Below are 26,659 nucleotides of genomic sequence, written 5' to 3' on the forward strand. Positions count from 1 at the left end.
GAGAGAGAGCAGAAAATATTACCAATTTGTTTTATTAACAATAAAAAAAAGTGCAATTTATCACTACATTCCATGGACTATGGTGAAATAAATAGAATCAATAAAGAGCAATTATTTACCATCATCAAATTTGATGGTAAGTATGCCGGTGTTGGGCTGCTGCACTATGAAGGAGAAGACTTCTGCATCCACTTCAGTTCCTGTTTCATCAAAAACCTTCACACCTTCACTGACTGATGGAACTGAGAACTTCAAGAAAGCTATAACCAAAAAAAACAACAAAAAACAACAATATTTCAATCCACACAGAATGCTTAATAAAAATGATTAACCAAGGCCATTCTCCAAAATAAAGAATCAGTGCATTAGTAGCATGGTCTGAGGTGCGAACATGCTATTAATGCACTGATGCTAGCATTGAATCAATGGTCAACTGTAAATACAACTAAACTAAAGCAACCACAAAATTCAGACCCTAATTGCTAACCCATATACTACATGCCCACAGTGAAGTTTTCAGAAAAATAGACACAACATTCTCACACACACAGCACTCTCACTTCCTACAATTTTAACAAATGGTGTGTAACTGACAGTGTCATACTGACTGTGGCTTACCAGAATTTAAGAATTCCTCAAAGCTTGGCTCGTTTATCTTGACATATTTCTGTGTGTTGTAGATTCTGGTTTTGATCAACATGATGGCACCTGCAAAGACAGCAAACTGAAATTAACATTATGATCCACAACACAGCAGTAAAAGACCCTGCTGGCACAATAGTCAAACTGAAATAGACTATTTTAGCTTTAAAAATCAGACAATATTAGACAAGACTCAAATATCAAGTTATTACTTACCAAAGGACCACGGTACATTACAAAACAATCTGAAAGAAAAAAGAAAAGAAAATATGCATATTAAAAATGACTTATAAAAATATTTCAAAGTCCAACACACACACACACACACACACACACACACACACACACACACACACACACACACACTCAGCACGCACCAACACCTCTCCAGCCCCCACAGTTGCTGACAGACATCCTGTAACTTAGTAAGTAAAACATTATAAAAATCACTTGTATTGATCGGCATGTGAAATTTTAGCTGCAGCGAGTGCGACCATGTTATGTAAACACAACCGGAGCACCGACAGACGCCGTAACTAATTAACCCCCCCCCCCCCTCGGATATATCATCTGGGGGTCCAAGGGGAGTCCAACGCAGAAGGTTTGGTTGAAATTGGGCCGGTGGTTTTGGAGAAAATGACCAAAAACCACACAGGCCATTTTGGAAAAAAAGGCCACTCCACGGGTTACTTTTTTTTTTGACCAACATTTTTTTTTTTTTTGACCAAAAATTAAAATTTCTCCAAACTCGGATATATCATCTGGGGGTCCGAGGGGAGTCCAACGCAGAAGGTTTGGTTGAAATCGGGCCGGTGGTTTTGGAGAAAATGACCAAAAACCACACAGGCCATTTTGAAAAAGAAGGCCACTCCGCAGGTTACATTTTTTTTTTGACCAAAAATTAAAATTTCTCCAAACTCGGATATATCATCTGGGGGTCCGAGGGGAGTCCAACGCAGAAGGTTTGGTTGAAATTGGGCCGGTGGTTTTGGAGAAAATGACCAAAAACCACACAGGCCATTTTGAAAAAGAAGGCCACCAAAAATTAAAATTTCTCCAAACTCGGATATATCATCTGGGGGTCCGAGGGGAGTCCAACGCAGAAGGTTTGGTTGAAATCGGGCCGGTGGTTTTGGAGAAAATGACCAAAAACCACACAGGCCATTTTGAAAAAGAAGGCCACTCCGCAGGTTACATTTTTTTTTTGACCAAAAATTAAAATTTCTCCAAACTCGTATATATCATCTGGGGGTCCGAGGGGAGTCCAACGCAGAAGGTTTGGTTGAAATCGGGCCGGTGGTTTTGGAGAAAATGACCAAAAACCACACAGGCCATTTTGAAAAAGAAGGCCACTCCGAGGGTTACTTTTTTTTTTTGACCAAAAATTTAAATTTCTCCAAAAAACTTACCACAGTCTTGCGATGCGAGGAAGATGGCGGTGCCAGAATCAACGTTCTCAGTTTGACCGGGGAAGTTGGTGGGCGGGGCTTTTCAGAGTCTTTTTTTTTTTACACTGGAAGGTAAAATTAACTCTCACTCAATATGTGACACTGACAGTGTAAACGCTTTGTGTACTCCAGTTATTTTCACCAACACTGGAGGTTTTCTTGTCCAATTTTACTCTGTCCATTGTTGGAATACCTCTGAAAGAATTAAAATACTTTGACACTGCATATTTGACACTGGCAAATTTACTGTGTATGACAACTACTGAAATCATGGAAACGTTATACAACTCCGCCGGTCCGGCAGAGCAAAGCCAGCTTGACATTGTACGGCGCTTGTGGGACTTCAGGTAAACAGTGACAACAATGTCAGCCATGCTGGACCAATACAAACGGGAAGAAAAGAGCGACTCTGAGCGAGGTGAAATTAAATGGGATCGCTTGAATGACGTCATCAGAATGATCTGTTGTATTGTTACAAAGTGACGAGCGCCTGCAGCTGAGTGACAGAGCGATTTTTTTTGGAGCGACACGAGTGACAGCGACAAAAATAAAAGGTCCAGTGTGAACGCACCTTTATGATAAAATTATCATGATTCAAAAAAATACCTTTAGAACATGGAAAGAAAAGCATCATTCTGAGCTGGCTAGGAGGAGGAGCTAAAGCACACCAAGTTACTGGCCCTCATTTATCAACATGCATAGGATCGGGTGTAGATCCTGGTGAAAAAAATTGGTGTGCACCAGGTGGACTTACGAATGGTGTGTATTTTTTAAAACTAGGGTAGCATTAATAAATCCTGTGGCTGAAAACAATCGTTTAGGATCTTTGCAGGTAGCGACTTGACGTCATATCCGGAACCCCGTAATATGGCTCTCATACTTCCGGCTTACTTCCTGTTTACCTTAGTGGCAGTGATAGTCAAGTGATAATGAGTATCAGTAAAGAGAAAGTCTTCTTTCAGAAACAAGAAAAACAATACAACGAACATTGTTGTGTTCTGCAGTGTACGACCTCTGCCAAGTACAACGGCACGTTAAGTTTTCATGCATTCCCAAGCGACATGGAGCTGCATCAACTCGCCAGTACTTACCATAATCCTCCTTTGTGCATCCGACCTTGTACAGGCTTGACTACCACCATCTCGCCAACTGGTCCTGGTTTTACACCTTACAAGAGGTAAGGTACAAGTGGCAGTCTTCAGTGTGACATAAAGGGTTAGGAAAGTTTCAAAATTAAATGCAAATGCAAAGTTGAATAGAGTTAAACTTACAGCTGTCCATGGTTTGTGCCACTGTTGTTCCATTTCAGTGCAGCTGTGAACAGGGGGAACCACTGGAACGCCAAGCTGGGGGTAGTGTGCTGTTTGAAACAGCGGAGCCACTGTGTGGTTGCACATAGCAGTAGCAGCCACACATGAACACCTGGACATCACCACGATGACAGGCACAGAATCTCTGAGAACTATCTGTTGGCAGTAAAAAACAAACAAAAAACAGTCTGTATTGTTGTAATATCCTCCATAAAATAGCTGTGCTCAAATGGAACTTGGGATTTTTTAATTCATACATAATTAATTTGATACAGAAAAACATGGTTTTCCGGTAGATTTTCACTGTTGTTCAAGGATTACTTGAGGTGTAAATGAAAAGTTTTCTGTTCTGCCTACAATTCCATTTGAACACATCAAAATTAACATCAAAGACAGAGGTCATATTGAACGTGGCCTTGAACACAGAATTTGAGTAACACTTTACTTGCACGGTACTCCTGCAATAATTTTAGAAATGGCATATGACTACAACTTCTTTCTAACTGTTCACTTACCACATTACCGAAGCCTAACTCATAACCCCTAATCTTGTGAATAACTGTAACAGCTGCTGTTTGCAAAATGGCATACAATAGAACCTGGTTGGTGTCAGTATGTGATTGTTATTGAGTCATTTCATAAACAGTAAGCACAATGAAGTGTGCTGTAAACATGTAAGGCAGGCTACACAAGTACCCACACGCAAGTTAAGTGTGACTGAACATTTTAAACTTGAATGTTTCAGAACATTTGAACTCCAACTCTGAGACCAAATCACCAAGTCCTACTTTTATGGGGTTCATCATGCTTCCTCATTGAACGGAAGCAGGCGGCCCGGACCGCTACCCCTCAGGCTGTCTTTATTTGGTTACATGCTGCTATTCCGACATGCCGCTATTTCGACATTGACTTCTAATTGTCGGAATAGCGGCATTAACATTATTTTTCAAGCGTCCCACTATTCCGACATTTTTTTTTTCATTGTCGGAGTAGCGGCACTTTACTATTTTTCAAACATCCCGCTTTTCCGACATTGATTGATTACGTTATAGTCAGACGTGTCCATCTGATTTTTCATCTGAGACACTGTTTCTCATACACAAATACATAGGCCTATAAGAGAGAAGAAAAAACAAACCCGCCAAGTTTAAAAACACACCGGCAGCAGCGCCCGCTGATCTGCAGCATACTGAGACTGTTATTATTCTGTCACCTGAGATAACGAGGTGCACGTGTCGTGTGTTTGGAGCTGACGAGAGAATAAAGAGCGAGACAACGTGGCCCTGAGGAGGAACTGTGAAGGACTCAGCTGTAATGGAAAATGACCTAAACCGAGTCCAGTAGAGCTGTAACTGTGTAGTGGAAAGGCGTTCAAAGTAATGGTAACTATCGTCCTGCTTTACATTGTTTTAACATAGGTAAAATAAAGAAAAAAAAAGTTTTTCTGGGATAAAGGGGCAGATTAGTAGGCTACATAAGATTATTCTTCTTTCTGCTCCCTTTTGTTGAGATTTGGGAGGTTTTTGTTTTTATTGTAGCTTATTAAAATGTAAGATCATTTTTCTGACTGATTTATTGCCTGATGCCATGTATCTCGCTTTCCCCCCCTCCGCCCGTTGTCTTCGTTGTCACTTTGTTGTCACTTTGTAGTCGCTCCACAGAGCGCACATGGCTAATTAATATGCACGTGCTGACCATATATGGTTGTGTAGGCATTCCGGGGCGGAATATGGTGCGCACCATTCTTGGATCCAGTTTGATTTATCAAAGAGAAATTGCGGAGAGTTGTGCACGCACAGTTTGATAGATCTGAAAAAAGTGTAAATATTTTGGGTGTCTTTTCGCCGTAGGCCTAAGCAAAACATTTAGTAGCAGCAGTTTTACACCGCTTACTTACAGTTTTGATAAATGAGGCCCCAGGCCCTAAGCCCAGAGACGCTCACAGATGCAGCTCTCCGCGGCTCATCCGCGGCGCTGTCCGTGGTGCTGAAGGTCACAGGTTAACTTGACAAACAAACTGCAGCATAGTACTCCCTCATCAAACCGGTGATAGGCATGCTGAAAAGAAAAAAAAAGAGAGATACGCGCCTGGGTATCGCAGCTGTAAAAAAAAGAAAAAAAAAAAGATGACGTGTCGGACTCGCGATACCAAAAAGTGTCGGAATAGCGGCATGTCTAGATAGAGGGATGTCGTAATAGCGGGATGTCTAAATAGAGACATGTCGGAATAGCGGGATGTCGGAATAGCGGGCGGACCCCCTTTATTTGACACTTAAACACAGGTTGAAGCAACATTTATCCAAACAAGTATAAACATTTTTTTTTTTTAAGTATATTTTTTGTGCTTTTTATTGCCTTTAATTGATAGCGCAGTCGAGAGAGAGAGAGACAGGAAATGGGGAGGTAGAGAGGGGGTAACCATGCAGGAAAGGGCTGCCCAATGTGGGATTCGAACCGGGGCCACCTGCAGTGAGGACTGTAGCCTCAACATGGGGTGGCAGCTCTACCAAGTGAGCTAAACACCACCCCATAAACATTCATTTAAGAACTCTCTGCTTGAATAGGAGGTATTCACACACATTGTGTACACACATGTACGTCTGTCTGTCATTGTCCGAAGATAGGCTCAATGTTTACTATATAGTAACTAGCCTAGCACTAGCTTCTAGTTATCCCAATCCCAAACAAATAAAAATAGGAGACTCACCTTCATATTCGTGGACGTAGGATGATGCATACATCCGAAAGCCCTTCTCCAACTTGGTCTTCGGAGCTCTAGCCGATGCTTTGGCTATACCAGGGGTGTCAATCGTACAGCCTGCGGGCCGGATCAGGCCCACAAACGAGTTTAATCCGGCCCGCGAGATGATTTTTAATGTACAATATAAAAATGATAGATAACAGTGATAGACAATAAAGTGCCAAAGTGTCCAGTGCATCTCATTAAAGCACACAGATTGGTCAGATAATTCAAACGGCAGACGATTTCAAAGCCTCAGATTTTAAGCAGAGGGACTCCACGGGGACAGCTCTCCATTCCGACACACCTCCACTTCGACACCCCGCTGTTCCGAAACACCCCCACTTCGAAACGCCGCTGTTACACGGGCGCGAGGCTGCTGCAGCCGCCGCTCGTGCTGACAGCTGACTGAGGGAGATGCTTTGGTTGGGTTTAAGCAATGACGAAAGGAGTTGGTTAAGTTTAGTAAAAAGACCAGGTAGAGGCTAGACAGGCTAGAAGCATAATGAACATTATGGGCCCTAGTCTCGTGGACCGAAGTCTAACCTCAGCGCAGCTTCGCCACGTCAACGGGGTGTGGCCCAGGTCCATTTCGCAAGATTGGTGGGCCGCGCAGTCAGACTTAGACCAGCGCAAGCCCTCCCCTCGTCCCTCCCACCGGCGCAAACGGCAAAGAGGGAGAAGAGAGGGCGGGAGGGAGACAGGAGGAGGAGAGAAAGGCGTGGAGTGGGTTTGACACAGCCGAGTCAGATCTTCACCAATCAAATGAGCTCCTCTCCTCACCTTTAACTGCGCGGCGGGTGATGCGCGCTGCAAGTTTGTCATTTTATACTTGGACATGGACGGAGGAGACAGCGACGCCAGAGGCCGAACCTCTCCCAGGAAGAAACAGCTGTGCGGTCCGGAGGTCCGAGCTCAGAGTGACCAATAATGAGTTTACTAATTTACTGAGAACCGGTGCTCAGTGTAAGAAACAACAACTAATAAACTAATAAAGAAACTCACATTTTTTCAAACCCTGTGTAAGCAAGATGAGAGGTGTAATCACAACATAAACAAACACCATGCGAGATGAAATCAGCGTAAAGGACGCTCTCTCTCTCTCTCTCTGTCCGTCTCTTTTTTTTCTGTGAAAGAGATGCTGAGTATAGGCTATATACTGACTATCTGACACAGAGGCTGTTGTGGTGGACTAAGAGAGATGAAGATTTGTGTTTTGTTTTTCATTACGGCTGCCTGATGGGTCGCTCGCGCTAATGAATTAATAAGTAAATAAATAAATAAAGCGATCATCACAAGGGCAGAGTGGTATCTCAACACGGCAGCGACATGCAGTCATCCACCCTCAGTCCTGCTTGGGACATCCACAGCTGCTTTTCAGTGCCAGTTCGTCCCTGCTGTGTTAACTCAGGTGGAGTTTCCTTTACGCGTGCCACAGCCTTTGATCTCTGCTTTGATCTGACGTCAGATGTGACGGGAAAATCTATATAGATATAAATTTGCGTGTTGATTCCATTAGTTGCATTAAATAGTGGTTATTGTGGATATTTATTGCATTGAAATGTGCCTGGAACTGTGGAGATCTGCCTGTGAGGTCTTGGTGACGTGTGTGCACTGCACGTCAGTCAGCCAAACTTCCACTGCACCTGCTGCGCTCCGCCCTGCGCTGAGAGTAGACCTGGTTGGAGGTGGCGAGCTTTCAGCGCAACCTCGGCGAGACATTTTCGCACAAAACTTCCACTGCACCAAGCTGAATCTGTGACGCCTCCCCCTGCTGCGCGGCCACGCCTATCTCAGCGCAGCGCGATCTACAAATCTCCCAATCTGACTTTGCGCTAGGCTGCGCTGGTCGAAACTTGCATTAGACCAGCTGCGCTACCTTGCGCTACCTGCGCTGCGCCAGGAAACTAGGGCCCCTCATGTCATTAATATGAAGTATTTGCTTGTTTTGCAGTTAATTATGCACATGATCCGTTTGACCCCAAAAAGGAAAAAGGATCAATGCGCATTGCGCACTGCACAGCCTCCGTTTCCTTTCTGATTAGGTCCGTCTGTCCGTTCGGAGTGGGGAGGTTTCCCCAATAGCCTTGTCGGAATAGCGGGGTCTAGAAAAATAGAAAAAATAGAAAACCCCGCTATTACGATGAATGGAAGTCTATTGTCGGAAAGGCGGGGTGTAACCGGACTCCACAACCTCGTAAACCAACGAAGGAGGAGAGGCCTTGAACGGGAAGCAGACCGTGCTTTCAATCACACCCTCCGAACCCACTTGTTGCACTTTAGAAAATATAATTCAGGGGGGGAAAAAGGCTTACAAACATGGACCAAAACGGCTCCAAAATACTCACAAAAATCCAAAAGACACGATAATTAACAGGTCGGTGTTCTACGCATACGTCTGTGCGTCTGGCACACGCGTCTTGGACCTCTCCCACATTGGTTTGTGAATGAAAACTACAGTGGGTACTAGTTTCATTTGGACGTTTCCCCCACAGAAAGCGTGATTCACGCGTTGCGTGAAATTGTAGGTCACATTGTAGCCACTAGGTGGAAGCATCGTACTGAGATGCAGCTCAAAAGATTTTTCCACGTTTGACCACAACGTAGCTGCAATGGAGAGTGGCGCTGTTCATAGGCCATAGGCTACTTCATTTGCAGCTGTGGTCGAGAGAGCTAAGTAGTGAATGGAGAGAGGGACCGCTACGCCGGTCAATCAGATCAATGTTGTTGTTTTTTATTGTATCACAGTGGTTACAGTACGTTCAACAGGATCAGTGGTTCTCATTGGGGTCCTGGACCCCTCCATATTTTTGATCTCTCCTGTAGCCTGGCCGGGTCTGGCTCCAAGTTTGAGTAAATTGTCTCATATCTATTTTCTGCAAATTCTGGTGAATGTAACAATCCACATATAGCCGACGATCGCTCGTTTAAACAGTTTCTAAGCTGCTTCGTCCGTGCCAGCAGCCTGGACCCGATGCAGCTGGACTCACGAGCGGAGCGTTAATGCACATCTGTCAGCAGCTCCTCCGAACACACAATTTAAAGGGACAGATTAGATGTTGATTTTGTTAACAGTGACTTTGTTGATACTACTTTAATCGTAGAATGGAGTGACAACGGGCTGATTTCAGCCAAGAGCAGCAGGTTGTTTTAATGGAAAGGCTACGAGCGATACAAAAAAGCTGATCACAGCCTGAAGCAACAGTGTTGCTGCAAATATAACAAGAGGAGGCTGCTTTTAATTTCTGACAGCTGAACATTGCGCTTTTAAATATGAAGCTTATATTATCCAAACAAAAAACTAGAGCAACAACAACTGTCATTTTTTAAATTTGTGTTTTATATTGTTTTCATATATTTCACTGATTGTAATAGAATGCAAGTGTGTTTTATTGAAAGCGACACTGGGTGTGTGTATGAAAATCGCTACAGTGAACTGGTGCTCTGGTTTTTGCTCTACAATCTCATAGTTTCAAAGAAAACGGATTGATTGATTTTTACTTAACGAAATGAAACGAAAAACAATTATATGACTATATTGTTGCAACTTTAGAAAATATAATCCAGGGGAAAAGGGGCTTACAAACATGGACCAAAACCGCTCAGTAATACGCACAAAAATCCAAAAGAAACGAAAATAAACACACACAAAAAAACTAAACATCATGAAGTGGTCTCAATCTGTGTTTTACGCATGCCTCTGTGCGTCTGGCACATGTGTCTTGGAGTTCTGAATGGAGGCTGTATGTTCAGCTCCCCTTACATGTGAAATTTATTACATGAAACACGACGACATTTCTTCACTTAGACTATGAACTGAAAAGTGTGAGGAGAGCTACGGTAGGAACCGGTTTTTCTGTTCAAAGCAAACAACTGTGTGAAGTAGCCTACTGTGGGAGGCAGGACTTTTGTCTGACAATGTACTTGAGTGAAGTATCCACAAACACACCCATTGGTCAGAGATAAAGAGGATGCTAATGTGTTACATTGTGTCCAGCTGTCGTCACAGCAATTATTACAAGCACACCTATTGGTCATTGCTAATATTAAACTCATTACTCTCAATAGAGCCGAGAAGGTGGAACATGGTAAAATATTTTTCATTCTAGTTTTAGAGGCTGCATTTAAAAAAAAAAAAAAAAGTTATTACTTAACATCACGTTCATAAGATGTGTAGTGCGTATTACTGAGCCGTTTTGGTACATGTTTGAAAGCTTTTTTCCCCCTGGATTATATTTTCTAAAGTTACAACAATATATTAATATAATATTGTTTTTTTTTTATTTCGTTAAGTAAATATCAATCAATCCATTTTCTTTGAAACTATGAGATTGCAGAGCACCTAAAAACCAGAGCACCAGTTCACTGTAGCGATTTTCACAACACTGTCACTCCGGATCAGCGGTACCACGACGCTGGTTATCAACTCGGTAACTCAACCCTGGCTTGTCTTATTGTGAATCTGTGAACGCGCACGTATAAAGGGCGGATTCAAGGCAGCAGACAAATCACAAACAGAGCACCGACGCGTCAGAGAGAAGCGAGTTGAGCGCAGCGCAGCGCACACCTCATTTCTCCTGTGAGGAAGAAGAGAGAAAAAAGAAGCCCGTGGTCCGACCTGACCCGAGTTATTGAATGTTTACGTTTATTTAGAAGAAGTTTAATTGGTGCTGATTAAACTTGTAAATGAATGCTGCTCTGGATCGATCAGATTATTTCCTTGTATTCTGATTATTTTTAAACAGTGGCCAAACAACAGAACCATTTTAATATATTAGACTATATATTTTCCATTTTTGCTGAGCATGAGGTTTGTTCTAAATTAAATAAAAGCCTGTCCCTGACAGACGCGTGTCTCTCTAAACGGGTCCGCTCGGCACACACACACACACACACTGTGAAAACATGGATGAATGAAACCTATCAACTTTGTATCGGCCGGTCTTGTAGCCTATTTCTATCGAGGAAAAGTTATTTCAGGATATCCTATGTTTTATCGCCCAGCCTGAAAGTGACACAGGCTATTGCCCGTTCATTCACGAGAAATCATCCAGCTACACTCAAACAAGGTGGGGAATGAGAAATCTGTGGCACTACTGTACAGTAGTTGGCTCATTTTAAAAACACAGACGGGTGTGTTTGGATCTGACGAGACTGAGGACCAAAAAAAGAGAGTGAGACGTATACTGTAGCTGCCGTCGTTACATTTGTCTCATTGAAAAACTATACTGTATTATTATTATATTGCATTTGTCTTATGGAGGCCTCCATAAGACAAATGCAATATAACCTGGCGGTTGTTGGGGCACATTGCAGCTTCTGGTGAAAACACAATTTCTCCTCCACAAAAAATCCGCGTGACTCTCCCGTGACTCTCGCGTGAAATCGTCCAAATGAAACTAGTACCCACTGCAATGCCCTGGCCTTGAGTAGCCACTCTCCCTATTTTATTCAAAGACTATGGACTGTTTTATTGGCATTTTAAAACAGTTGTTTTACCGCCATTTTTAAAGTAAAACAACTTTCAACTCTGTGTAATTGTCCTGTGCCTTTCTTAACAAGTGGAAAATTGCTGGTACAACGGGACCTCACATTATCTTGTGACATTTCAAAATTTTCAATATTTCTTTGATGTTTATTTATTCAGAACAAAACTGCAACTTTTTTTTTTTTTCCGCAATGTTTGCTGTCTCCCACAATTTAATTGCAACAAAAGCGCTTAAAACATCGCAACATGCACTGCAACTTTTTTTTAAATGTGGACGCGAAATCAGGCATTTTAGGCCGCAACAATAACAAAAAAGGCCCATGAAATCCTGTAGGGACTGAGACATCGAACATAATCTCAGGAAGCTCACAGACAGTCCCATCCTCCCTCTCCAGCAGCAGTACGGTGTCATTAAAAATCTTCAGCATGTTGCTGAGGAATGCCAGGTAAACCTAAAAGGAGTAAGGACATAGCGGGGACAGCTCTCCATTCCGACACACCTCCACTTCGACACCCCGCTGTTCCGAAATACCCCCACTTCGAAACACCGCTGTTCCGACACCCTCCCCCCCGCAGCTGTCCAAGGTGCTGAACCGCGTGACGTTGTTTACATTCTGCTTTGTGGCTTGTCTGTGAAACGTGCGCTGCTCAGGGACTGGGCAGATCTGTCCCACTTGCTTTCTCCCCGACTTCGTTGTTGGAGATCTCCAAATACACTTTTTTCTCCCCCCCTGCTCCGCTCGAGCACGGCTAAAGCCGGCTTGAGCTCACACGGGCGAGAGGCTGCTGCAGCCGCCGCTCGTGCTGACAGCTGACTGAGTGAGATGCTTTGGTTGGGCTTAGGCAATGAAGAAAGGAGTTGGTTAAGTTTAGTAAAAAGACCAGGTAGAGGCTAGACAGGCCAGAAGCATAAGGAACATTATGTCATTAATATGAAGTATTTGCTTGTTTTGCAGTTAATTATGCACATGATCCGTTTCGACCCCAAAAAGGAAAAAAGGATCAATGCGCACTGGGGGTTTCCCCCAATAGCCTTTTCGGAATAGCGGGGTCTTTAGAAAAAATAGAAAACCCCGCTATTACGATGAATGGAAGTCTATTGTCGGAAAGGCGGGGCTTCGAAAAGGCGGGGTGTAACCGGACATAGCATGTGTAATTATATGTTTTATAATTCAATGAATCATGTCAATCGCAACTGTAAAGAGATATATATATATATAGTCGAGTTGAGGGGGGATGGCATCCAACTAAAAACGATCAAAATCATCCCCCCTGTAAAAATGCCACCCCCCCTCTCCATCCCCTTTTTACATTACATGTTGGACATAAATTATATTAAGGCTGTCGCCTGGCCTGGGCATTCCCGGCTCTAGCCCCGAACATTTCTTATATAGCCCAGGTCCAGGATGTTTTCTCAGACGGAGTTAAAGCAGATATCAGCTTCACGGCCGTTTCGGCTAATGCTGCGTTCAAGGCAGGCTTTTGAAACCGTAAGTTACAGCTTCAAGTCACAACTACGACTTGGTAGCGTTCCAGGTAACCCGTAGCTCGTGTTTTTACCATCCTGTTGTCTGTGAAAGTTCCCTATAACGGCCACTCGTAACTTCCGACCCGTGAACTCGTACCAGATCGAACTGGTATGACTTCACAGGAAGGAAAAACACAAAGTACGAGTTTCTTTGAACGCACCATGAGTTAGCAGCCCCCGCCCTTGTCAGGCATCAATTGGTCCTCGTGCTACGTCACCACATTCACGCGCATCCCTTGGCTGCACACACAGCCCTTCATGCCGTTCTCTCTCCTCATTGGATAACACTTGTATCCCACAAGGAAAATTTTCTCCTCGGGTTACAGCAGAGCAGAGTGACGGAGAGACTCGTGTTTAGGCTGAAATACTTCATGTAAGTGATTGCTGACGGAAAATAGGACTATTTAGGACTTATATTAACAAAAACATTCCACTGATATCTGCTTTAAACAGAAGCGCACATAACTGAGAAGGTAGTTTTGTAATTTCCCGGTTACAGTGAATGCAACACAGGCACGATGCCACGACCAATCAGAGAAAAGTGTTGTAGAAGCGAGAATCCTCCTCCGTGTTTTATTGGTTAACATCCAGGTAACATCCAGGTAACCAAGGTGACAATCTGAACTCTAGCGTTCCGAGCAGTTCAGAGCATAGACATATAAAGAGTAGACGCCGCATCGAACGTTGGGCCTATTGGTGCTGACGAGCGGTGGGGCCGCCATCTTGTGACCATAAAACAAGAGAAATACCCTCTTGGCAGTGGTCTGAGCTACCAGGTAAACAACAAAAAAAATTCAAACAAACTTTCAGTATTATGTTGGAGGGCTGAGTGAAGATTTCCGGTTTGATAAATCAATCTTGGACCTGGGAGACCTAAAAAGCACACTGAAAATGTTTTTACTGAGTCTGTTCACTTTTACCACTTTACTTTCAAAGAGAAACACAAATATAATTCACAAAGGCAGCAGGAATCCTAATAGTAAACACTTCAACTTCAAACTTAGCTTATTTCTTAAGTATGTGTGGCTGAAAGTTGGATAACATGCTAACAACAAACCATATCTCATTTATGTTATCAAGCCTGGACATGGGAATTCTACCTGAAACAATTTTGAATTTTTTTTATTTTCGCAATAGCCCTTTCTACATGTACTCGGTGCTTAGCTATTCTTTTGGTTATGCGCACATCTCCGGCAGACATCTGCATGTTTGATTTGTTAAATGGAGGAATGTTCAACTTAAGACCCCGTGCCTCAACCTCTTTTTCAATTAAAAAGCCTTTGTCGACCATAAGTGCATCCCCTTTCTCTAGGTACCCACATTCAATGAGACCCTGAAGTAATGTGGTGATATTGCACTTGTTGAAGATGTCCTTGTCTGATACATTACTCGTGAAAAGAGTGGAGACAAATATGACAGCTCCTCGTGGATCACATGCTACTAAACCCTTTAGTGTGTTGGTGGATTTATAGTCAGAGTATGACTGACTTTGGAGCACCAATGAGCTTGGCTTTTCAGTTTTCAATTCGGTGCAGTCAAGCATTGCAAACGTATTTGGGTAGTCCTCCTTGTATTTATCTGGCATGTTTGCAGTGATAACATTCCTATGGGGCCATACTGCTAAAGAACCAAGCTTGTTATACATATAATCTACCCATGCTCTGAAAATAATGCCACTAGGTGTGTCAATATCAAACTTGAAGGCGAGTTCAATCAGGTCGCAGTTGTTGCGTAACTTCATGAGGACCATGAGAAACTGCTGGCGTAGGGGCAGGTAGGCATCTATGTAGCAATTTGTCTTTCTGTATAGGGATATTTGTTTGTGGGCAGACACTATTATTAGGGATCCCCAAAAAATAACATAGGTCATTGTACTGTTTATATGTGAAACCAGTACAATACTGAAAGTATCTGGCTACTTTGCTTTCATTGATTAGCTCAGGGGTTAAGCAAGTATGTGGTTTGGGGTTTTGTGCAAGGTCTATGATGTGACTCTGGAGATCCTCAAGTTCCTGTTTCTTTCTATTCAGTTCAGTCTCCAACATGGTGCATTCATGGTCTCCGAGCCTCTCCTTTGCAAATTCTGTAAATAAAAGAGATTAGATTCAATTCAATTCAATTCATTTTATTTGATGGAGAGGGACAATGTACATGGATGCACATTTTAAAATAAAATGTAAATGTACCCAATTCTAGCTACCAAGATAATTTCCATTACATATGTTGAAGTAGAAACACCCAGGTTAAGAAAAAGAAACTTAAGTACAAGTACAATATTTAAAAAGAAAAAAAAAACATGGGGCAGGTACCCGGGGGCGCATGGCGTCTGTCCGACTACCCATTTCTCCGACCATACATTTCTTTATTTTTGCGTCCATTAGTCCGACCTCCCACTTCTCCGACCTAAGTAGCCCTAACCCTTAACCTTACCCTAAACCTAACCATAACACTGTAGAATGGGTAGTCGGAGAAATGAGCCGTCGGACTTTTGGGCAGTCGGACTGACGTATGCTCCCCGGTACCCGGTCCCGTGACAAAGTCAAAAAATAATCCTGTCCTGTTCAAATCCCGAATAAATCACTCCCGATCCGGTCCTGTTCCCATCGTCATGTAAACGATTGTGTTGACAGACACATTTTTTCCCATCATGTCCCAATCATGTGATTAAAAATAAATTGACTCCCGAATTCTCGGGATTCCCGCGGGTAAGTGCAGAGAAGAGGCAGAAAGTGTCAGCCTCTAGTTCACAGTAGGCACAGGTGGTCGGTAGCGGGGGTTAAAGTGCTGGAGTTGGGCAGTAAAGTGTTGGAGTCATAAATTTAAAGTGCGAGAGTTGATGGTTAAAGTGACTCAATGATTTTGAGGACAAAGGAGGGGTAAATAATAACAAAAAAGGGGGGGGGGGGGGGGCTTTTCTTCCTTTTTATGCCTATTTACATATTTTACAGGTCCCTCTACTTGGGCAGCCACCACAAAATGCAGCAGCAGCAGCAGCAGCATGTTGTGGTGGAGCTCAAAATATTCCATGGGCACTGTTGAGAGAATCACCCGGTGAAGCGCCATTCACTCTTGAGGAAGCCCAGCAGATGCAGAGGGAAACTGCAGCACAAAACTACAGCAAGAAATGGCACCAGGAGAGGAAGGGAAGAATAACGGCATCACGGTTTGGTGAAATAGTGAAGAGGAAAACAATTTCAGAGAAGTTTGTGGAGTCTGTGTACAGCCCCAGGCCATTTACATCGAAATCAACCAGGTATGGTTCTACCAACGAGGCTGTGGCAAAAGCCAAGTACCTTGAGAGGTACCCTGAACGGCACATCCACAACTGCGGTCTCCTCCTTCAGCCTAGCCTGCCATTCCTTGGTGCCTCACCTGATGGCATAGTGTGCAACACTGAGAGCAGTGATATAGGGCTAGTTGAGATCAAATGTCCATATGGAGCCAGAGATATGACGGTGGAGGAAGCATCATTGGCTATAAAAAAATTTTATGTGGTCAAACAGGAGGGTGGACTGAAAGTTTCAAAACACCACAACTGCTATTCTCAGATACAAGGGCAGATTGTACTAAGTGGGCTTGAATTCTGGGACTTTGTTCTATACACAAAGAGGGACCTATTCGTAGAGCGGGTTTACAAGGACCATGAGTTCATTAGCCACATGCTCAACACTCTACATGCATTTAATCAGAAGTACAATAGCAAATGAACTACCTGTAGTACCAGTGTTCTCAGTTCTCACACTGCTGGTCTCTCCTGAGTAAGGCCTCTGCAATATAGACAAAAAAAACAAAAACAAAAATCATATTTTTTTTAAACAAGTGTGTTTATTAATTTTTTTTTTTTTTTCAGAATAAATATTCACACACAACAAGTAAAATACAGGTGCAGAACAAAACTGTCACAATAAGGCTAATCTTAAATGATACATACATCGCATCACAGGGCAGTAGCATGTGTTAATTACACATTCCAAAATATAAATAATCCATCATCTCTCTTGGAGAAAAGCACTTCAAAAAAAAAAATAATAAAAGGAAAGGAAAACAAATAAACAAACAGACGTATAATAAATACATGGTAATTTCGTTTGTTGATGGCTTACATACAGGGGGAACATGCCTCCAATGCTTTCCTCCCCTCCAAGAACACCATAAAAGATCTCCACATACTGTCAAAGATTAGATATTTACCCTTTAACGTAAAGGTGAGTTTTTCCAGTGCCAGCGAGTCTGATAGTCCTGCAAGCCAGACACTAATATTTGGTTTAGTAGTGGATTTCCATGACTTTGCTATAGTGTATTTGGCTTGTAACATGCAAAAAATAATCATAGATTTATTTGCCTTGTTAAGGTTAAGGTTTATCGGAAAAATACCAAGAATACAAAGTTTGGGGTCTAATATTAGTTTTATACCTGTAACCTGCAAAATCATATCCATCACCTCACTCCAAAAGGCCTGAATCAGTGGGCAGTCCCATAGGCAATGGTATAGTGTGCCCTCTCTACCACATTTGTAACACGTGTCAGGGTTATTGGGGTTGAATTTATTTAGTAGAGTTGGTGTTACATATATTCTCATTATCCACTTGTACTGAAGTAGTTTAAAATGGGTATTTATTGTTTGTATTTGAGATTTTAAGCAAATCTTTTGCCAGTCCTCGGTGGAAATTTCTGAATTTAAATCCTCACACCATGCCAATCTTTTCCTATCTGAGGAAACCTTTGAACCTTCCATGATTGATGCATAGAAGCTTGAAGTCAATCCCTTCTTAGGATGTTGATTTGTTGCTATTTCTTCTATAGGGCTAAGTGTAGGGAGAGATAAAGACTTCTGTAACTTAAATATATAGCTTCTTATCTGCAGGTATTTGAAAAAATGGTTTGGTTGGATGTCATATTTTTGTTTCAGATCGACAAACGACAAGAGAGTGTTGTTGTCAAATAAATCTGCAATTTTACTAAGACCTTTGTTTGCCCAAATTTTGAAGCCCATATCTTTTTGGCCAGGTTTAAAATCTCTATTGCCCCAGATTGGTGTAAATCGAGATATCACAGGTATCTCACCTTTATGTTTATGAACCTCATACCATACTAGAATTGTGTTTTTAACAAAGGGGTTAAGTGTTAACGCTTTTAATTCTTTTAATTTAGCTGAATATAGGTATGAATTGAGTGGTAGAGGGGATGACATACTTCTTTCCATACTCATCCAAGACTGTGGCGTTTTTTGCGAGAACCAGCAAGAGGCAGTGGTGAGTTGGGCAGCCCAATAATACCATTGGAGGTTTGGGAGTTTCAAGCCTCCTCTATCGTAGGGGAGATAAAGCAAAGATAAGCGAAGTCTAGCCCGTCTGTTGTTCCAAATGAAATTACAAAACATGCTTTTCATCTTTGAAAAAAAATTAATAGGAGGACTAAGAGGAATGGAATGAAAGAGGTAAAGGAATTTCGGAAGAACACTCATTTTGAGTATACTGATCCGCCCTATCATGGAAATTGGTAGCAATGACCATCTATTAATAGATTCAGAGACTGACTCTATCACTGGATTATAATTTGTCTCTACAAAATCTTCAATTTTAGGAGTGATTCTGATACCAAGATATGTGAAGCTATCCCTAACCACCTTGAATGGGGTTTGAACTGGGGGTTTTATTCTTTCTGAGTGCTTAAGGAAAAGTATAGCAGATTTGGATTCATTAATTTTGTAACCGGATAGCTTACTAAAAGAGCTAATGATATTAAACATGAAATGTAGTGACTGTTCTAAATGAGATAAAAAAATTACAATATCATCTGCGAATAAGCCTATTTTGTTATCAATCTCATTTATTTTAATGCCTGTAATATTTTGATTACTCCTAATGGCAATAGCCAAGGGCTCAATTGCCAACACAAACAAAAGGGGTGAAAGAGGACAGCCTTGGCGTGTGCCTCTAGAAAGATTAAAAGGATTGGATATAATATCATTCGTTAATACAGATGCTACCGAGTTGTTATATAGGACTTTAATCCAATTAGAGAAATAATGGCCAAAGCCAAAACGTTCGAGTACTTTGTGGAGATATTGATGCTCGACTCGATCGAACGCTTTTTCTGCGTCTAACGAGAGCACTGCTGTATCTGGATGTTCTGTCTTTGCATAAACAATATTGAGAACCCTGCGGACGGAGTGGAAAGCTTGCCGTCCCCTAACAAATCCATTTTGGTCTGGGTCAGAGAGAAAAGGCAGGTACTTCTCAAGCCTTCGTGCCAGTACTTTGGCAATTATTTTAGCATCAGAATTAATCAATGAAATCGGACGATAAGAATCACATTTTGTTGCTGGTTTTCCAGGCTTCAGTATAAGAATTATAAGTGCATTACACATGGATGGTGGGAATTTGCCGGAATTGAAGCTTTCTACAAACATATCTAACAGTGGAGATAGTAACTTGTTCTTAAAGATTTTATAGATGTCAATAGGTAGCCCATCTGGGCCAGGAGCCTTTCCCCCTTTCATTTTGTCAATTGCTTCAGATATTTCAGCTGAAGTGATAGGGGAATCTAAATCAGCTTTAGCTTCCTCACTAAGTGTGGGGAGCGTTAACTGATCAAAAAAATCTTGAAATGATTCATTAGTCACTAAACATTCCGATGAGTATAACTGTGTGTAATATGATTCAAATAATGTATTAATTGTTTGAGGGTCAGATGCTTTATCTCCATTGGCAGTGACAATTTCTCTAATAGTTCCTGCATTTTGTTCTGTTCTCAAACGCCAAGCAAGTAATTTCCCTGCCTTCTCTCCCTGATCGTAATAGGTCTGCTTCAGTCGAATTAATCCTGCCAGGGCTTTATTGGTGGATAACTTATTGTACTTTGCTTTTAGGATCGCTAATTTCTGTTGTTTTTCTCTACTAAAGTTTTCGGTTACTTCCACTTCAAGTTCCTTTATATCTCTTTCCAACTCCAATATCTCTAGATATTGTTTATTCGATTTATTTCTTGTATATCCCATCATTTGACCCCTAATAAAAGCTTTGAAAGCCTCCCATCTTACTGAGGCGGATGTTTCTGTTGTATTTAACTCAAAATAGTCATCAATATTTTGCCCAGCATAGTCGAGGAATTTGGAATTTTGTAACCACTGTGGCCTTAGGCGCCAGAGTCTTTTTCCTTTGACAGCAGTTGTAGCTGAGTAGTTAAGCAGAAGTAAAGCATGATCGGAAATGAGAATACTCTTATATTCACAATCATTGACATCTGGAGCAAGCAAATTGGACATGAGAAAGTAATCTATGCGACTGTATGTATTATGTGTGGTTGAATGACAAGAGTACTCTTTCTTTGTCGGGTTTTTAACCCTCCAAATATCAATTAGGTTAAGCTCCTGCATAAATTGGTGAATTATCCTCCTGCTTCTTGCATGGGTCAGATCTATGCCTGAAGAGCGGTCAAGTTTTGGGTCAAGGGCGCAGTTAAAATCACCCCCGATTATTATGACACCTCGAAGAGAAGAAATTTGCAAAAATACATTATTATAAAAGTTTGGGTCGTCATTATTAGGACCGTACAAGTTCACAAGAATTAAGTCTTGGTTTATTAATGAAGCTTGTATAATAATATATCTGCCCGCTGGATCGAGAACCGTCTTATGAATACGAAGAGGAACAGACTTATGGACAAGCACTGCAATTCCTCTGGCATATGATGAAAAAGAGCATGTGACTACTTGACCTGGCCATCTTTTCTTTAAGCGACCTGTTTCATTAGAAAGCAAATGTGTTTCTTGTAAGAAAACTATTTTGGGATTATATTGTTTGATCCGATTCATAACTTGCTTTACTTTAACTAATTTTCTTAGGCCTCTAACATTCCAGGAAATTATCTGAAGATCTAAATTCCTATTAATGTATTAATACTGTGTTTATGACATGGCCCTGATGATACTGTTTTGCCATTACTGTGAAAAAAAAGCACCTTACATTTCAAGTAAAAGAACATTAAAACACTCATTACAACACAGAACTCTTAACCCTTCCCGCCCCCTGTGATCAAGTACACAGAAACCCTCCCCACTTAAAGCGACCCGGCTAAGCTCACTGATCCTTCGAGAGGAGCAAGAGAGAAAAAATAGAAAATAAAAATAAAACAACAGAAAGCTACTACCTAAACTGTATAGGTCAAGTGCTCCGATCCCAGTGAGCAATAATTAGGTTTTCCATCACCCTCATGATAAATGCACAAGTGTAAGCATCCAAACATATTCACCTGTAACGTTATACTGGATAAACAACACTTAAACACTGTGGCAATGTTCTTAACTGTCACTCAAAACACGTGATGTGTTTAATATTCTGTTTTGGCATAACGTTAACAGTTGTTTACCCCTCTTGTTGCTGACGGATCCGTTGAATAAATGCTTCAACTTCTTCTGGTGTGTTGAACTGGTGTCGGCCGCCTTTATGAAAGATCTTCATCTTTGCGGGAAATATGAGCCCGAAGTCCAGGTGCAGCTCCCGGAGTTTCAGCTTCACATCGTTGTATTGACGGCGTTGTTTCTGTACCTCCACAGACAAGTCTGGAAAGAACATGATCTGGTGCTCCCGATACATCACTTTTCCTTTTTTACGCGCTGCTCTCATTACCCGGACTTTGTCTTGATAGTTAAGGAACTTCATGATGAGAGTGCGCGGGGGTCCACTCGGGTCTTGTCGGCCGGGCAGCCGGTGGGCACGTTCAATAACAGGGTCTCGGAAACGTGTCGGGTCCGAGAACTTCAGGCAGCCAGGTTTGAAGGAATGCGACCGCGTCTCCTCCTTCAGTTTTCTCGGGCAAGCCGATCAGCCGTAGGTTGGATCTTCGGTGTCTGTTTTCGAGGTCGTCTAGTTTTAATGTAAGCTCTTGAACTTTCTTTTGAAGGGACTTTTCCTTGCCAGTTAGCCCAGAGATGTCGTCTTCAGCTTTGCTAATGCGGGACTCTGCCGTGGTTAGCCTCTCAGAAAAAGCACCAATTGCTTCTTTTATCTCTTGGTTAGACGAGACGACTTCACGCAGTTGAATAGAAAAGTCATCTCTCAATGAACGAATGGCAGCCAAAATATTAGCGCCGTGGTCTTGGTGAGCCACATTAGCATCTTCCAAATCCACCTCGTCGCCCACCGAGGCGTGGTCCATGCTAGCGTCGTCGTCTTCGTCGCCATCCGTTGCCGTTTTAGTCTGGTTATGTTGTTTCTTTCTTGGCATTTTTGTTCAGAATATTAACAAGAAGCTTTTGTAGAACTGACTGGGTTAGTTGAGGGTCGACTTGGCAAAATGGAAGTGCAAAAAGAGCACATGGGACCGGAGCTCAGAAACCTGCTGCTGCTCAGGCAGACGCCATAACCGGAAGTCCCCAAAAATCATATTTTAATACTCAATTATTTATTTCTGTATTTTCTCCAAAGTGTTCTAAATTTTGAGTTGTCAAAGCTAAGTGTGATGTAAAATATTGTCATGGCAGTCCATATCGAGCGTAACTGCCGGGAATTTTAGTTAAAGGGATAGTTCACCCTAGAATGATATTTCGCTCATTATCTACTAGGGGTGGGAGAAAAAATCGATTCACATAGATATCGCGATATCTTTTTTGATGATTTTTAAATCGATTTTTTTTTCAAAAATCGATTTTTTTTTTTTTGAAAAATTTTTTTTTTTTTTTGAAATCTTTTTTTTTTTTTGAAATTTTTTTAATATTGTGCAATGTGTATTTGTTAGCCTCTTTTACATACAGAGAGTACAGGCTTTGAAAAGGGTTTAAGTTCACTTTATAATGGAGTATGTTAATTTATAGGCTCCTACAGTATTTGTGTGCAGATAAATGTTAAAAATGCGACTAAAAATCGAGAGAATCGGCAATATCGTAGAATCGCAATTTAAATCGAATCGCCATCCAAAAAATCGTAGAAGAATCGAATCGGGAGAAAAGCATATCGTCCCAGCCCTATTATCTACTCACCCTCATGTTGACTAAGGGCTGGAAGAATTTCCAGAGTCCACCGTCCCTTCTCTGAGTTACAGGGGGTCTTGGCGTAGCAGTGCATTTCAATGCAACGGTTGCAAAGGGACACCAGAGCTCTTCGTAAAAAAACACACACAAAAAAACATCCAAATACCTCCATGATGCTCGTATGTAATGTCCGTCTTGTGCTGAAGCCCCAAATTGCGTAATTGTCCCGAAAAAAATTAAATAAGTCTATATTTTAAGCTTGTTTGTAGCGGAAGCTTCTCGAAGCTCCTCTTCCTGGTCCGTCCAAATCTCGCGTGATTTGCGCCGGCGTCAGTGCGGTTACTGCGAATCACGCGAAGTACGAAGAGCTCTGGTGTCCCTTTGCAACCGTTGCATTGAAATGCACTGCTACGCCAAGACCCCCTGTAACTCAGAGAAGGGACGGTGGACTCTGGAAATTCTTCCAGCCCTTAGTCAACATGAGGGTGAGTAGATAATGAGCGAAATATCACTCTAGGGTGAACTATCCCTTTAATGATTTAATGTTAAGGAATATATTTATTTGAATTTACTGTGCCCCTTGCTGTTTTCTAATCAGAGAAGTGGTGGCTGTGTGTGTTGTATTTAATCTAATGTGATGTGTATATATTTGTATATTTATCTTACAATTATCTTACAACAACTATATCTGAAAGAAGAAAAATAAACCTTTGGGAAGAGTTATGTGGTTCACAACACAATAAATGTTGCTCAGTCATACCTTACAACTGCTCTCTCTATTCTCTGTCATAGGGGGGTTCTCCAGTGGAGCGCTGGTCAGTCCGGGGCTCTCCAGTTGGGTGCTGGTCGGTCCGGGGTTCTCCAGTTTGGTGCTGGTAAGTCCGGGGCTCTCCAGTTGGGTGCTGGTCGGTCCGGGGTTCTCCAGTTGGGTGCAGGTCAGTCCGGGGCTCTCCAGTTGGGTGCTGGTCAGTCCGGGGCTCTCCAGTTGGGTGCTGGTCAGTCCGGGGCTCTCCAGTGGAGCGCTGGTCGGTCCGGGGTTCTCCAACCTGCGTCTAAAAAGAAAAAAAGAAAACGAGAAATTAAAGTGTAAACTGTGTCTAATGGCAGAAGTTAATACAGCTGTAGTCAAGGAACGTTTAAAATGCGTTAATATTTTCTCCTTGATTTTTGTGTAATTAATTAATCTAATTAACACGTTAAAGTCCATGGTAAAATAAGTAGGCTGCATCCTCACTGCATAATCTTCTGATCACACACACACCCACACACACACCCACACACCTTAACGTTAGCCAACTTAACATACCTTTTTCGATCAGGTCTGCAGGGTTTTACATTAGCAGCTCTTCCTGCCGCATCAACTGGATTCGGATACCGGTCACTTGGTGCACCATCAACAAAGTGCTTGTTTTGGAGAAAAAAAAGTGAGACCAATAAAGTGTGTTAGATTTCTGTCTGGCTTGCTAGGCTTACGTTTGTCTATAGGGCTGAGTAAAGTTAGCAAGCTAGCCCTTCTCAAGACTCGGTTCGCATTAGCAAGCTAGCAAAAAAAAAAAAAAAAAAAAAATACACGTAAGGCGTTGCACGATGTGAACATTAGTAGACAATATTTACAAGTTTAACACCATCACTAACGTTAGCGTGCTGACATGATTAAAAAAAATAACAACCTCAACAATATCCTCCAGCTAGCTAGCGAGCTAACGTTAGCTCGCTAGCTACATTAACGTAGCAAACATAATACAGGTTAAAGTAACAACAATCGAGCTGTCGGATCACATCACCCAATAATATATTAAAATAGACGTTATTGTTTCTCTTACCTTCAAGCATAGGTAAGTATGTTTGGTGATGGAGGATGGGTTAAACTGCCAGTGCGGTCTCCCACAGAGCCGTATCCATACAAGACATTTCTCATAATTTCCCTTGGGTTTGGGGAATGGAATAAAAATGACCCCGGGAATACGTTCGGGATATCGCGAGTCGCTATTACAAGTTCCCCAGGCACACCTTTTAACCATATTGAAAACTGGAAATTCGTTTTCGCCGGAAAAAATTTTGTCTTCCTAGCTGTCTTCATAGGGGTTCATGCCAGAGTTGTCCAACCTTAGAATGTTGCGCAACACGTGACATGGGGAAGGCGCTCTGATTGGTGGAACAGCCGACCAATCAGAAGGCCAACAAAGGGTCAATTGTGGTCACGCACAACGGCCGGAATGTTGGCGAATGGAGATGGGTGCTCTTCAGCAGTTTCAGCAGAGGACATCTCTACAGCTGACAGGGATACAGTGTTATCTTGGGCTGCCACATTGCCGGTCTCACTAGGTGAGACACCACACCGAACCATCAGACGGCGGAAGATGGCCTGGAACTGGCATGCAGATGGATTGTTATTCCAGCCGCCTTGTATGGAAAACAGGGACACAATACATACATTCGTCACAAGACATTTTAACATAAAGATATTAATTACCGTAAGTATACTTTCTGAATTCATTGTAATTAAAAGAACATCAACCCTACCTGATGCTCTGATGGAATTAAATAGGAGCTCCAAGTGATCCTGGCTGAACCTGTAGGTGAGCACATACTTTCAGCAGTTCAGGAATCATCAGCATCAACGTGTCGACATTGATGACAAATCCGATGACAGACAAGTACCTGAAAAAGAAAAAAGTTTTCAAAGCAGTAAAGTGAATTTTCCATCACATCCATCATCAGTAATGTATACTTTTAGGACACTTACTGTGCGTTCACACCAAAAGCTTCCAAAGCGTCAAAAACGCTCGAGGCTGGGCGTCAGACAAGACAGCTTCCAAAACGGCAAATATTTTCAGCCGCTTTGGCCGCTCGTCACGTGACTGACGTCAAAGTTCGATCGCGCTGGTCATTGTGGAGCCGAAATACAAAAAAAAGGGGGGAAAAAGGCAGCCGACGGACATCTCTATTCTGACAGGCTGCCACCGGTTGCCGCTGAACCGCGTCATAGCTAATTACCCTAAAGTTAACCAGGGCTCAACTTCTCGTCTGGTGACGCTTTGGACGCTCAGTGTCGCCGGCTCTCATTGAAAATAAATTGACTTCCGGCGTTTTGACGCTTTGGAAGCTTTTGGTGTGAACGCACAGTTAACCAACTCGGAATACTGTTATTGGAGAACTTGAGAACAAGAACACATGCAATACCTACCATTTTGACACCTACCGTACATGCACTTGATGTTGTAATACATACCATTTAGAAACATCTAGGACCTGAAACACACTGAATACAAGATAATTCCAACAGAAACAAAACTACATATTGAAAAACATTTAAACAAGAGAAAATCATATCAACATACATACCATCCTTCTGACACCTGTATAAAGCTGATGTTGTGTAATACATACCATTTAGAAGCATCTAGGACCTGAAACACACTGAATACAAGACAAATCCAACATAAACAACAATGAACACTGAAAAACATTGAAATTAACGATCATCATGTTAGCATACATACCGTGTGGTACCGAATACAAAACAATTTGAA

General features: G+C 42.1%; 2 long non-coding RNA genes across 2 annotated transcripts; both read right to left on the minus strand.

The window, feature by feature from the left end:
• Positions 1-15,086: 15,086 nt before the first annotated feature.
• LOC310990187 lies at positions 15,087-24,019 on the minus strand. Its single transcript, XR_014595572.1, has 3 exons — positions 23,887-24,019; positions 16,869-16,923; positions 15,087-15,239 (listed from the first exon to the last, which is right to left on the minus strand). It is a non-coding gene; the product is annotated as an uncharacterized lncRNA (long non-coding RNA).
• Positions 24,020-24,055: 36 nt separating this feature from the next.
• LOC310990185 lies at positions 24,056-25,106 on the minus strand. The gene is made up of 3 exons (XR_014595571.1): positions 24,950-25,106; positions 24,433-24,530; positions 24,056-24,178 (listed from the first exon to the last, which is right to left on the minus strand). It is a non-coding gene; the product is annotated as an uncharacterized lncRNA (long non-coding RNA).
• Positions 25,107-26,659: the final 1,553 nt, after the last annotated feature.

This window comes from Trachurus trachurus, assembly GCF_905171665.1.
Source record: "Trachurus trachurus genome assembly, chromosome: 8".
Taxonomy (NCBI): Eukaryota; Metazoa; Chordata; class Actinopteri; order Carangiformes; family Carangidae; genus Trachurus; species Trachurus trachurus.